The sequence below is a fragment of the Bos indicus genome, chromosome 23 (assembly GCF_029378745.1).
Source record: "Bos indicus isolate NIAB-ARS_2022 breed Sahiwal x Tharparkar chromosome 23, NIAB-ARS_B.indTharparkar_mat_pri_1.0, whole genome shotgun sequence".
Classification (NCBI taxonomy): domain Eukaryota; kingdom Metazoa; phylum Chordata; class Mammalia; order Artiodactyla; family Bovidae; genus Bos; species Bos indicus.
The window spans coordinates 50,340,773-50,352,413 of record NC_091782.1 but is presented as its reverse complement, the minus strand read 5'-3'; the positions used below and the strand labels follow the sequence as shown (position 1 = coordinate 50,352,413).

Here is an 11,641-nt window from a genome sequence, read left to right as displayed (position 1 = left end):
CCTTTTCGTTATTTGGGACAGCTTTGCCTGAGACAACTTCGTATATTCAGACAACTAGGTCTCATCCATGAGAGGTCAACATTCACTTTGGAAAAAAAAACTTCTGAAACACTGAAATAAGGACTTCCCTGGTGGTCCAGTGGTAAGGAATCTGTCTTCCAACGCGGGGAACACCACTTCCATCCCTGGTCGGGGAACTAAGACCCCACACGCCACGGGGCAATCAAGCCTGCTCACCGCAACTGGAGAAGCCTACATGACAGAGTGAAGAAGCAGCCCAGCCAAATAAATAAACAAAATAATTTAAAACACTGAAATGAAGTTGGGTGGGTACTTACCCTCTTATTTATTTTAAAACAGAATTATAATGGGGTGGGAGGTGGGAGGGAGGTTCGAGAAGAAGGGGATATACGTGTACCTCCGGCTGATTCATGTTGATTTATGGCGGAAACCAACACAATATCATAAAGCAATTATCTTTCAATCCCAAATAAATTGACTTTAAAAAACAGAATTGCAACAGTGGCTTAAATAATTGAGGCATAAGAGCTCACCTAGAATTACACCAGCCTATCGATCGAGTTCTTATTTTCCCTCCCAGATTCACACGTAACCTTATACATCTACAAACCTGTTCAAACCTCGTTCAGCCATGCTGATTGGAACTAGAATTGTCTTTGTACAAACTGTCAATCAGGGTCTGTCCCTTTTCCATCCAGCCACCCTCTGAGCTGGGTTTTTATGCACTTGATGTCCTTTATCAGCATTGCTGTGTGCACAGCCATTCAGTCATGTCTGACTCTTTGTGACCCCCTGGACTGTAGCCCACCAGGCTCCTCTGTCCAGGGGATTTCCCAGGCAGGAATACTGGAGTGGGTTGCCATTTCCTTCTCCAGGGAATCTTCCCGACCCAGGGATCAAACCCACATCCCCTATACCGGCAGGTGGATTCTTTACCACTGAGCCATCAGGGAAGTCCTCTTTATCAATACTAATGGAATCGTGAATATTTGCGTATGTTTTTGACTTCCTCAAAATGCCTTTTCACCCATCATCTCTTTTAATCCTTATAGCTCCATTTTTTTTTTTTTTTGGACAGTTGCTGTACAGCATGTGGGATCTTAGTTCCCCAACCAGGGATCGAATTCATGCTTCCTTCAGTGAAATCGCCGAGTCTTAACCACTGGACCACCAGGGAGTCCTTGCAGTAACTCGCGAGACAGCATCGCTTTCCTAAACGCAAGAAGCAGATTACATGTTGTGCTGTGGCAAACAGGTGGGGCCACAGCAAACCATCTGCAGAGGGCCAGGTAGCAGGCGTGTCGGGTTTTGTGGGCACATGGTCTGTCTCAGCTGCAGCCCCTCAGCTCTGCCCCCGCCGTGCCAAGGCGGCGGCTGCGGGCACCATGCACGTGAATGGGTGTGTGCATGTTCCCATGAGACTTTACTGATGGACGCTGGAAGGCCCGTCACTGTCGCAGGTCACAAAACAGGCTTCTTCTTTTGACTCCAGCATTAAAAACGTAAAAGCCGCTCTCGGCTCGTAGACACCCAGGTGTGGGCCAAAGTGACGCGCCTGTGGGCCGCGGTTTGCCAACCTGGGTCTAGCACAGAGGCTCTCGGAATCAGGAAGGACCTTGAGAGAGCTCTGAGATGTTTAATTGCTTCTCCTCTCGAGAGAGTAAAGAATCAAATCCCTCCCGAAGGCGACAGTCCACCGTGCCCTGCTAAGATGAGACCCCAGATACTCTGACTCCTAGTGCAGTGCACTTCCTACCAGAAGCCACTGCTTAAAATAAAGACAAATAGGAGACCAATTAAAGAGATAACTGTAACAACTGCTCAGCACAGCGCCCGGAGACGAGAACGCCCAGTGCCGGCCGTGCGGCCGCCGCGGCCCCTGCAGACAGCGCCTGGCACGCGTTCAGAGAGCTTGAGAAACATAACTGGTTGAGCAGAAATCGTTCCAAGAAATAGCACCGTGACTTTTGCTCCGCTGCTGCCTCACTCTGCTGCAAGTTAACTCCTCGTCTGCCTGAGCTGTGAAACCTGTAAAATAAAGCAAATCGACAGTTGCCATTTTAACTTTTATGATAGTTTCACTTTTTATACCTGCTTCAGCAGTCCCCAGACAGAATGCCACCACCAGTCAAGGTGGACGGTTCTGCAGGTGATCGCTGACAGAGCGCCCGGGTGTGTAGCTGCCAGGACAAAGCAGTTTAGCTCTCTCCCTTCTGTTGCTTGAAATCCATGTTGTGTCGCCTCCGTTCATTAATTTTCTGCTGCTCCAATAAGAACGTACCCTCTCTCGCTGGGGTGCAGGGCGGCTGCCCCAGAAGCAGCGGCTGAGACAGAATCAGCCATTCTGAGAGCTGGAGCAGAGACCACCGTGGGAGTTGCGTGTGTGTGTGTGTGTGTGTGTGTTGGGGAGGTCTGTGCATGTGAGTGTGTGTGTGCGTGTGTGTGTGTGTTGGGGAGGTCTGTGCATGTGAGTGTGTGTGTGTGAGTGTGTGTGTGTGTGTGTTGGGGAGGTCTGTGCTTGTGAGTGTGTGTGGGTGGGTCTCCGTTTGTGTGTATTCTGTTTGTGTCTGTGTCTGAGGGTCTGTGTGTGTGTTTCTCTTTCTGTGTGTCTGTGGGTGGGGGTCTGTGTATGTGTGGCTGTGTTTGTGTTTGTACGTGGGGGGGTCTGTGTGTGTCTGGTGTGTGTCAGTGTGTATGTGCGTCTGTGTGTGTGTGTGCATGCACAGAAACTGGAGACAGGGTTAAACTCTTCGGGGAAGGGGAGCAGAATGACCCGAGAACAATGGAACAGAAAGCTACCTGAGCGCACGTGGGCAGAGGAGAGGACATTGTGCTTATTTCCTCTTCTCTGAAGCGTTTCCTCCCCCCGCTCCTCCTGGCTTCCTCCTGTCTCTGGGGCCTGGAGGCTCTGAGTCATCCCGTCTGGACAAAGGGCCCTGGTGGCCAAGCCCCTCCAGCCCAGCCCCCGCCTCCACGCTGGGGCCCTGAGCACTTTGCACCCCTCCACTGTGTGCAATCCTCGTGTGCGGTGGTCAAGTGTGGGGTCTGCCAGCCCCGCCACTGGCCTGGGAGCCCCCGAGACAGGGCTCGGTTCACCTTACCCGTCACTGGATGCCAGTGCCTCGCAGAACGTCTGACACACAGGGGCAGAAAGTCTGTTCAGTGTCGCTGAGTGAGTGAACGACCCTGATTCTAAACGTGAAAAAGAAAAAAAAAATCCACAGAAATATGATGCTTTTAAATGAAGCTTTCAACGCTGGTCACGTAAATACCTATTGCTTGATGGGAAAGCTGGACTGAACCCGGAGCCCACTTTGATTTCCAGAGGAGCTGTGGATCCCAGAGAGCCACTGACCTTCTAGGGGGAGGGGCTGCGAGAGGTGCTGGGGGTTCTTTACACAGCGATGTGCTCAGCTGGCGAGAGTCCTTGGCTATTCCAGGTCCTAAGACTTCTGGAAGAAGGGTCAGCAGGGAATGCTGTGATGTGAACCCAGTTCTTCGGCATCACTTCAGCTGAGACTTCCAGAAGTGTCCAAAGAAGCAAAGCAGTAATAAACATCAAAGAGCTGTGCCCGCGCTTCCCTGGTGGCTCAGTGGTAAAGAGTCTGCCTGCTAATGCAGGAGACACAGCTTCGATCCCTGGTCCGGGAAAACCCCACATGCCGTGGAGCAACTAAGCCCATGTGCCCCGACTACTGAGTCCACACTCAGACGAGAAAGAGAAGCCACTGCAATTAGAAGCCCAGACTCCACACTAAGAGCAGCTCCCGGTCTCTGCAACTAGAGAAAAGCCCACACAGCAATAAGACCCAGCACAACCATAAATACACGTATTAAATAAAATAAAAAGAGCTGTCCTCACAATATACCCTCTGTGTTCTACAGCTCCTTCATCCAAAAAATGGGCAGCGTTAACCGTATTTCTCCCACCTTACTCCTAACCTGAAATATTACCAAGCAATTTGCATTTTGATTTATTCAGCCTTCTTTTTAATACATGTTACACTTTCAACATCTACTTAGCATCTACTATGTGACAGGCGCTGAGCTGAGTTCCGTGGGGAAACAGAAGAACAGAATGGTGCTTCTGAGAAGTTCATGGTCAACTGGAGGAAATAGGGAAGTTGAGCTATCCATTTATATTCAACAGACTTTTATTTAAGCATCTATCAAATGCCAGGTGTTAAAAAGTAGGTTAAATGAATTAATTAGACCAATAAGTCAATGGAAAAGGCCAGCAAAGACATCAATCACTGTCATACACGGTAAGTGGTATGGCAGGTTGGAATACACCGCATTAAGCACAAAAACCTGGCTTTGTGAGGTGGTCAGAGATGCTGCCACAGTCTAGGTTTTTAACTGGACCTCAAAGAATGAATAGAAATCCACAGAAGCAGTGCAAAGAGGAGGGGCAGGCGAAGGAGGAAACTTAGGGACCAAGCGTAGAGGTTAGGTGCGGAGCAGGCCCCAAGCATCATGATCTAGAGAACAGCAAGTATGCAGGCAGTTGGAGGGAAGCCAGCTGGAAAGGGAAGTGGGTACCATGCTAAAAATAAAATGGGTGATATGCCCCTTGGAGCAATGGTGAGCCATGGAAGCCAAGGAGCCGAGGAAGGGAACCCACGCTCGGATTTAAGAAAAGCTACAGGTGACTGAAAGAAGCGGGAAAGGAAACACCCGAGCCGGCAGCTGCAGGCGGGTGTTTTGACTCCCGTGCAAGTTCACGTCTGTCCACATGTCCAGCAGGACCATGCCCCCGAGGGGGCCACTGCGGGTGGCGGGATCTGCTGGGCACGGAGAAGCCAGTTTTCGTGATGTAGGAACAGCAGACGCAGGACCCAGCAGACGGTAACTGACACGGGTCCCAGACGGAGTCGTCCCACTGAGGGGAACGTGGCTCACTGACCCACGTGTCGCCAGGGTCTCGCAGAGGAGGGAGGCGGGCTCGTGGGGAGGCTCACACTGCAGCTTTCAGAAGGCGAGCCAGCAGGGGCTGAGAAGGAGCACGTGCCGTGGCCATGAGTGCAGGGTCAGCCTCAGCTCGGGTCCTCTCCGCAGGGTGGCCGAGATCTCCCCCACATAGCAACCCTTTGCAACTTTCAAAGCACCGTCCCCCTTCCTCGAACACACAGCTGGCTTCTGGAGTAGATACTGAGAGGGACGCCCTGCCGAAATGACTCATGGCTCGAGAGCATGCCGGAAAGAGGAGTCACGCTAGAAGAAGGCAAAGGGACATCACAGCCGCTCGAGAAAGAAAGGGCCACTCAAGGCTGGCAGGTGTGTGACATCTGCAGCTCAGAGCTTTATCCACAACCACTTAGTCTCAAAGCATTCCCACTTGCCCATCAAATAAAATCTAAAAGCAAACACATTCCACAAGCCTTATCAGAGCCACACAGACACAAACCGATCGTGGTGGTTCAGAAAGTCAGGATTTATATTTTATATTCAGTCCTATTCCTAAATTGGGAAAGGTTTCCATATCATTATTGTGCTCACTATAGGCTCCACTGTTCTTCGAAACTGCTGTACCATAAAACCCAGGTTATGAGTGTTAACATAATAAAAGCAATAATGCAAACGCCAGGTCACCAGGCATTCATCCAGAAGTCGAGCACGGTAAAGCACTTTGGTCAAAAGATTACAATGTAACTGAAGCCCTGTAATATATTATACTGAATATAAATTATTAATGTGATTTAATTTTAAGTGTTAGCTAAATGCTTACTAGAGTATTTTAAAAGAAAAACAATCTTGAGACACGCAAAAGCGAGTTGGTAAAATATTATAAAATATGATAGGGAATAATTTGGTCTTAGCTCTGGGTACACTAATACTTAACTGACAATTGGTCTTCTGGGGTTTTTTTGCTTGTTTCATTCTACATCAAAGAAAAGCAAAGCCCACAGTTCTTGCCATATGGCAAGGAACATTTTCTAGATTATCCATTTCTACTTGCCTTAACACCTCGCTGTTTCTACAACCAATAGCTTCTCCTCAATGCCCGCTGTGGCTTCATCTCAAATACCCACCTCTAGTGGGGAAATTCAGTATCGTGGGTTAGACTTGGTCCGAGACTGAGCCATACAGTTATAATCAGAATCTTACTGAGTCAACAAATATGAGTACTTCTACAATTTTCTATACATATTGACAAGTGGCTTTTACTAAGAATTCTGCCTAATCACGGGGGCTTCTCTGGTGGCTCAGTGGTCAAGAATCTGCCTCCCAGTGCAGAAGACATGGGTTTGCTTTCTGGGTTGGGGCGATCCCCTGGAGGAGGAAATGGCAACCCACTCCAGTATTCTTGCCTGGAGAATCCCATGGACAGAAGAGCCTGGCGGGCTGTAGTCCATGGTGTTGCAAAGAGTTGGACACGACTGAGCACACACACACACACACACACCCATGATTCACTGCAAAGATGGGTGTGATTGGCCTTCTCTTTAAACCCCAGCACTGCTTCTAGGCCAATAAATGACCCTCTCCCCCATACGCCATCTGTGTTCGTCTGCTCAGGCTGCCATAACTGAGGAGCCCAGACCAGGGTAAATAGAAGAAGTGTATCTGCCCAGTTCTGGAGGCTGAAAGGCCAAGATCAAGGCGCCAGCACAGCTGGTTCCTTCGGAGGCCTCTCTCCTCCGCTTACAGACGCCGCCTCCTCCCTGAGCCCTCACACGGTCTTCCTTCAGTGTGTGTCTGGGTCCTGAGTCCCACTTCGTATAAGGAAACCAGTCCCGTTGGACTAGGGCCCAGCTTCATGACCTCCTTTTACCTAAACAACTTCTTTAAAGACTCCACCTCCTCCAAGTACAGACACATTCTGAGGTCCTGGGGGCTAGGGCTTCCCCGCATGAATTTCAGCCCCTCACACCACCCACAAATGTAACACTTATGAAGGCATCTCCAGCACACTCAGCGTGGCCTCCACCCAGACACCACCCACACCCACCCAGAGCCCACACCTCACCCCCGACTGCAGCCTCTCTGAGGGCCATCTCCCCCAGACTCCTGGTCTCGGTTCTCACCAGGACCTTCAGGGACCCAGCTCCTCTACCTGCTTGGCAGCCCTCCAGCCCCTCCTGATTCACCACCTCCCTGTCCGCTCTAGAACCCATAAGACAGCCTGTGCCCCCATCGCGGCATTGGCACCCAGGCAGGAAGGTCGGGCCCAGCAACGCTGTTGATTATGTGCAGTGGCCATTCCAACCCATCCGGGTTTGCCAGTGCCCAGGACAAGCCTTCATTCTGCAAGTGTCTGTCACTTCCTCCACCTCCTGTTTCTCCCCCCAGGTCTACCTCTTTCTCCGAGAACCTTCCCCCACCCACTCGGCCAGAGAGGAAAAACCACGCTCTGAACTCTCCCTCTGGCCAGAAATGATGATGAGACCAGTGGCAGATGCTGCCTGCAGATCCTCTCGAAGCAGACCTGTTGCTGAGTGCTGGGGCTCTGCCGGAGGGGCCACACTGAGTCAGAGCCCCCCACCCCAGGTACCACGGTGCCCCCAGCCCACATCGGACCCCGTGATGGCAGCGAGGCCTTGCAAAGACTTGGTCTACGGGGAGAGGAATGAAGCAGGCATGCCTCGGAGATGAGAGGGCGGAGGCAAGGGTGTGAGGCTGCGAGGAGGACTTCCCAGCTCCCATGACGTCAGCCTGCCGTCCCTGCCGGCTTCCGGACCCTGACACGGTCCAACAAGCCCTTCTTCACCCGGGCTGAGTCGCTTCTTGTTTCTTGCCACCGAACCGTCCTTGACTAAGACACCTTACAACACAGCTGCTGGCTCGCCCCCGCCACCCACTCCCTCGTTCTTTTCTTCTCCCGGAATCTGTTTTCCCGTTTCTATTGAGACAGCCACGCTGCACACACAGGGCCTGAATTTTCACTTGAACAAACGCTGCCTGGCCTGGGCCCAAAGAGGACAAGCAGCAACCCCGTGACTTGGCCACACAACAGGTGAGCCGCGCCGTGCCAGCACGCACACTGACTTGCCTCGGACCTGCCGGGCTGACTGTGAGAGCCTCCTGACAACAAGCCGGACCGCCTGGGCCGGAATTCCTCTGGACGTTTGCAGCAGCCGTAGCCTGAGAGCCACGGGAGGCGCTGGGCAGCCAGGGTGGAGCTGTGTGGGGGGAGACAGGTCGGGGGTAGGCTGTGTTCAAGGGAACATTCTTCATCCCAAATCACTCAGAACTTCAGCCATGAGATTAATGGTTGCCGTGGCAACTGATCAGCCCGGGAGGCTTCTCACAGCTCCTCAGAACGAGTGTGTTAGTCGCTCGGTTGTGCCTGACTCTCTGTGACCCCCATGGACTGTGGCCTGCCAGGTTCCCCTGTCCATGGGGATTCTCCAGGCAAGAATACTGGAGTGGGTTCCCATTTCCGTCTCCAGGTCACCTTCCCGACCCAGGGATTGAACCCATGTCTTCCGTGTCTCCTGGCAGGCAGGCGCTTTACCACTAGCGCCCTCAGGATGAGGGGACCCTCTCTAACATGCCAAGATCTGCCACGGGCCAAAGTTGTCTCTTGCGTTTTGGCCAAAAATAAACTTTCTTTTGCACATTCTATGGGACTTTTTGGAAAATTTTCTCTCCTGAGGAAACGCCACGTTTTTCTCTTGCTGTTTTATCTGACACTACACTTCGGCTATTCCCTCAAAGAAGAAGTTCCTACCGCCTTGGGGGCATTTTTCTCTCGTGCTGTAGTTCGGGGGGCATGGGTCTGTTTCAGTTACTTCTCTTCACTCAGTCTTCCTCCCCTGGCGCCCCTCCCTCTCCTCCAGCCCTCACTCACTCCCAGATGAGACACTGGGCATCACGTGGTTCGCAGATTCGAACGCATCCGTTTAGGAGCACCTCCAAACGAAAGGATGCCCTCTGGCAAGCATTCTGCTCTAACAAGTGGCAGGTCCCCCTCCCCTGTGGACAACGCACAGCCATGAGAACCACGAGTCACGAGACTCAGTGAATCCAGGGCACGTCCTTCCCTGCAGCCTGCTCTTCGAGGGACCGCCTCTGAAATAAAGACTGGTCCTCCACGTAAGAAAGGGCACAGACATGTTCTTTTAGTTCATTTGCTTCTTTCGCTTGGCTTTTTGGTTGATTTGCCGAAGTGGTAGTGACTGTATTATACAGACCTAACTCCTACAAGCACATGTCTCCATCAGCGTGAATAAGCAAAGGACTTCCCTGGTGATCCAGTGGTTAAGAACCCACCTTCCAGGACAGGGGAGGCGGGTTCAATCCTGGTCGAAGAACTGAGATCCCACATGCCACCAGGAAGCTCAGCCTACACTCCGTGACTGGAGAAGCCCAGTACCACGGCTGAGACCCAACACAGCCAGATACATAGAGACTTCTTAAAAGAAATAAAACAATAATTATGGGCACATGATTAGAACTGCACCTATCATGCTTGTTTTTGACATGATGACTACAGAAACTGGCACCACAGGAGGAGGAGAAAAAGCTGACTGGGGTCACAGACACCCTTGGCTTAAGGGGCCCTAGACCGGCACCACCATGCCCCTGTCCTTACCGCTGGTAATCGGTATAAATAAATCAGCTGTGATTTATTTTGCTGATGTATAAATGCATGGATTTTATGTTCCATCTTGTATGCCATATAGGCATTCCTTGGTGATATGTAGAATTGCTTTTGTCAGCTTTGATTAAATAGCTCATGGTTTTATGTTTCCAATAAGAAAATATATCTGTGAAATACCTTTATTATTGAAAATCCTGCAATAAAAAACAATCCTGGTGCCTGTAAAAGTTTCTAGCTATTCTTTTCAACTTTTAAAGCAATTATTTTTTAACTCAGTTTTTTGATAAGCCAAAGTTTCTTAGAAATGCAAGTATGATCTTAATAGAAAATAGAGTGTACTGTGAAATATCAGTTAACCAGAACACCCTTTCTGGTTAAGCAAGCATTAGATACAGCAGAAGCACCGGGGACTCAGCTATGGGAAGGGTGCCTGCCGTCCATCAGGGCACCTCGGCCTGAGGGAAGTGTTCCTTGCAGAGACTCTGGTCCTTCTGCTCTAACTCTCTGTGAACCAAGTCACACCTGCCTTCTCTCTGGTGTAGGAACAGCCCACCAGAAGGAAAGACCCTGGGTTCAGATGCTCAAGCCACATTCCTTCAGTGCGAAGTCACTAATAATTTCACCAATATAGAAAGATGGTTCCCATATATTGTTAACTAAAGCATCAGTTTGGAAAACAGTAAGAATTCAGTTTTGTAAAGGATACACCCCAGGATTGGGTTAGAGAAAGGGGTTGGGTGACAAAGGCAGGCTTAGGAGAAAGCACAAGGAGATGGTTGCAATGACGCAAAAATGAAAGTGATTTGGACCAGCACACGGAAGAGAGGGCTAAGTGCAAAAATGAGTTGCATGTTGATTCGTTGGATTGCAGGTCACTGAGATTTTCATGGAGGTTACCTTAAAAACCTTATTTGGGCTCAAGCGCACCTCTCATTCACTGGAACTGGATTTTAGCCATTGCTGTATAGGAGGAACTGGCCAGTCCGTTTTATCAGTCAGGAGAGGCTGGGCTATATACACAGCGAGCATGGCCGCCACCTCTGTTGATAAACCGCAAGCTTATTCCCTCTCCCTCTACTGCCCAGGGACTTCCCCGGTGGCTCAGATGGTGAAGCATCTGCCTACAACGTGGGAGACCTGGGTTCGATCCCTGGGTTGGGAAGATCTCCTGGAGAAGGAAGTGGCAACCCACTCCAGTATTCTTGCCTGGAAAATCCCATGGACAGAGGACCCTGGTAGGCTACAGTCCATGGGGTCGCAGAGTCGGACACGATGAGCAACATTTACTTTTTGTTTACTACTGCCCAGCGCAGATGGGCTCAGCATAGTCTCTGGAACACAGACTGACAGAGGCTCCATGCAGCACATGCGCCACAGCCACCGCCACGGCCAGGAGGAAGCGTGGTGAGTTTATCGCTTCTGCTCACATGTAATTGGCAAAGCAATACTCGTTTCCTTAGTCGGTTTGGTTAGCAGGAGTCATTGCCCCAGATAACACTTAACTGACAAAATCCAGTTTCAGAACCGAAGAATTTGACGTCTCCATTAAGAAAATGCCCCTAGAAAGACTCAGATCTACTCTGATAGATAGATAGAAAGCGTATATATGTGAATACACATGCATAGGTGTGCTTGTAGAAAATACAGATGATGGAGTTAAACGTTTATGGAGCCTGGAGGGACCCTGCAGGAGAATTTTCTGAGTAAATACTTCACAGAGGCAGAGCTGAGCACAAGAAATGTGGCTTTGAAACCAGATAGTCTTGCTTGTTACTCTCTCTGAGACTTGCCAAGCTAAGTTCTCAGCCACTCAGCCTCAGGGTCCTCATATGTGAAGTGGATACAAAATCTACCACGCGGCTCTTGTAAAATAAAGTACCCAGGGACATAATAGGGAGTCAGTGAATGTTAGTTGCTGTTTATTTTGCTTTGTTCAGTAAAAAACAAACAAACAAAAAGCTTTGTGATTATTTGCTTTGTCTTTTTTTCCCCCTAGGTCACACCCTACGGCATGCGGGATCTTAGTTTCCTGACCAAGGATCAAACCCCTGTCCCCTGCAGCAGAAGCAGAGT

The 11,641-nt window shown here is 50.3% G+C and overlaps 1 long non-coding RNA gene across 1 annotated transcript; it reads right to left on the bottom strand.

Moving 5' to 3' along the window:
• Positions 1-317: 317 nt before the first annotated feature.
• LOC139179112 (uncharacterized) lies at positions 318-2,988 on the bottom strand. Its single transcript, XR_011563521.1, has 2 exons — positions 2,303-2,988; positions 318-2,049 (listed from the first exon to the last, which is right to left on the bottom strand). It is a non-coding gene; the product is annotated as an uncharacterized lncRNA (long non-coding RNA).
• Between the last annotated feature and the right edge of the window lie 8,653 nt (positions 2,989-11,641).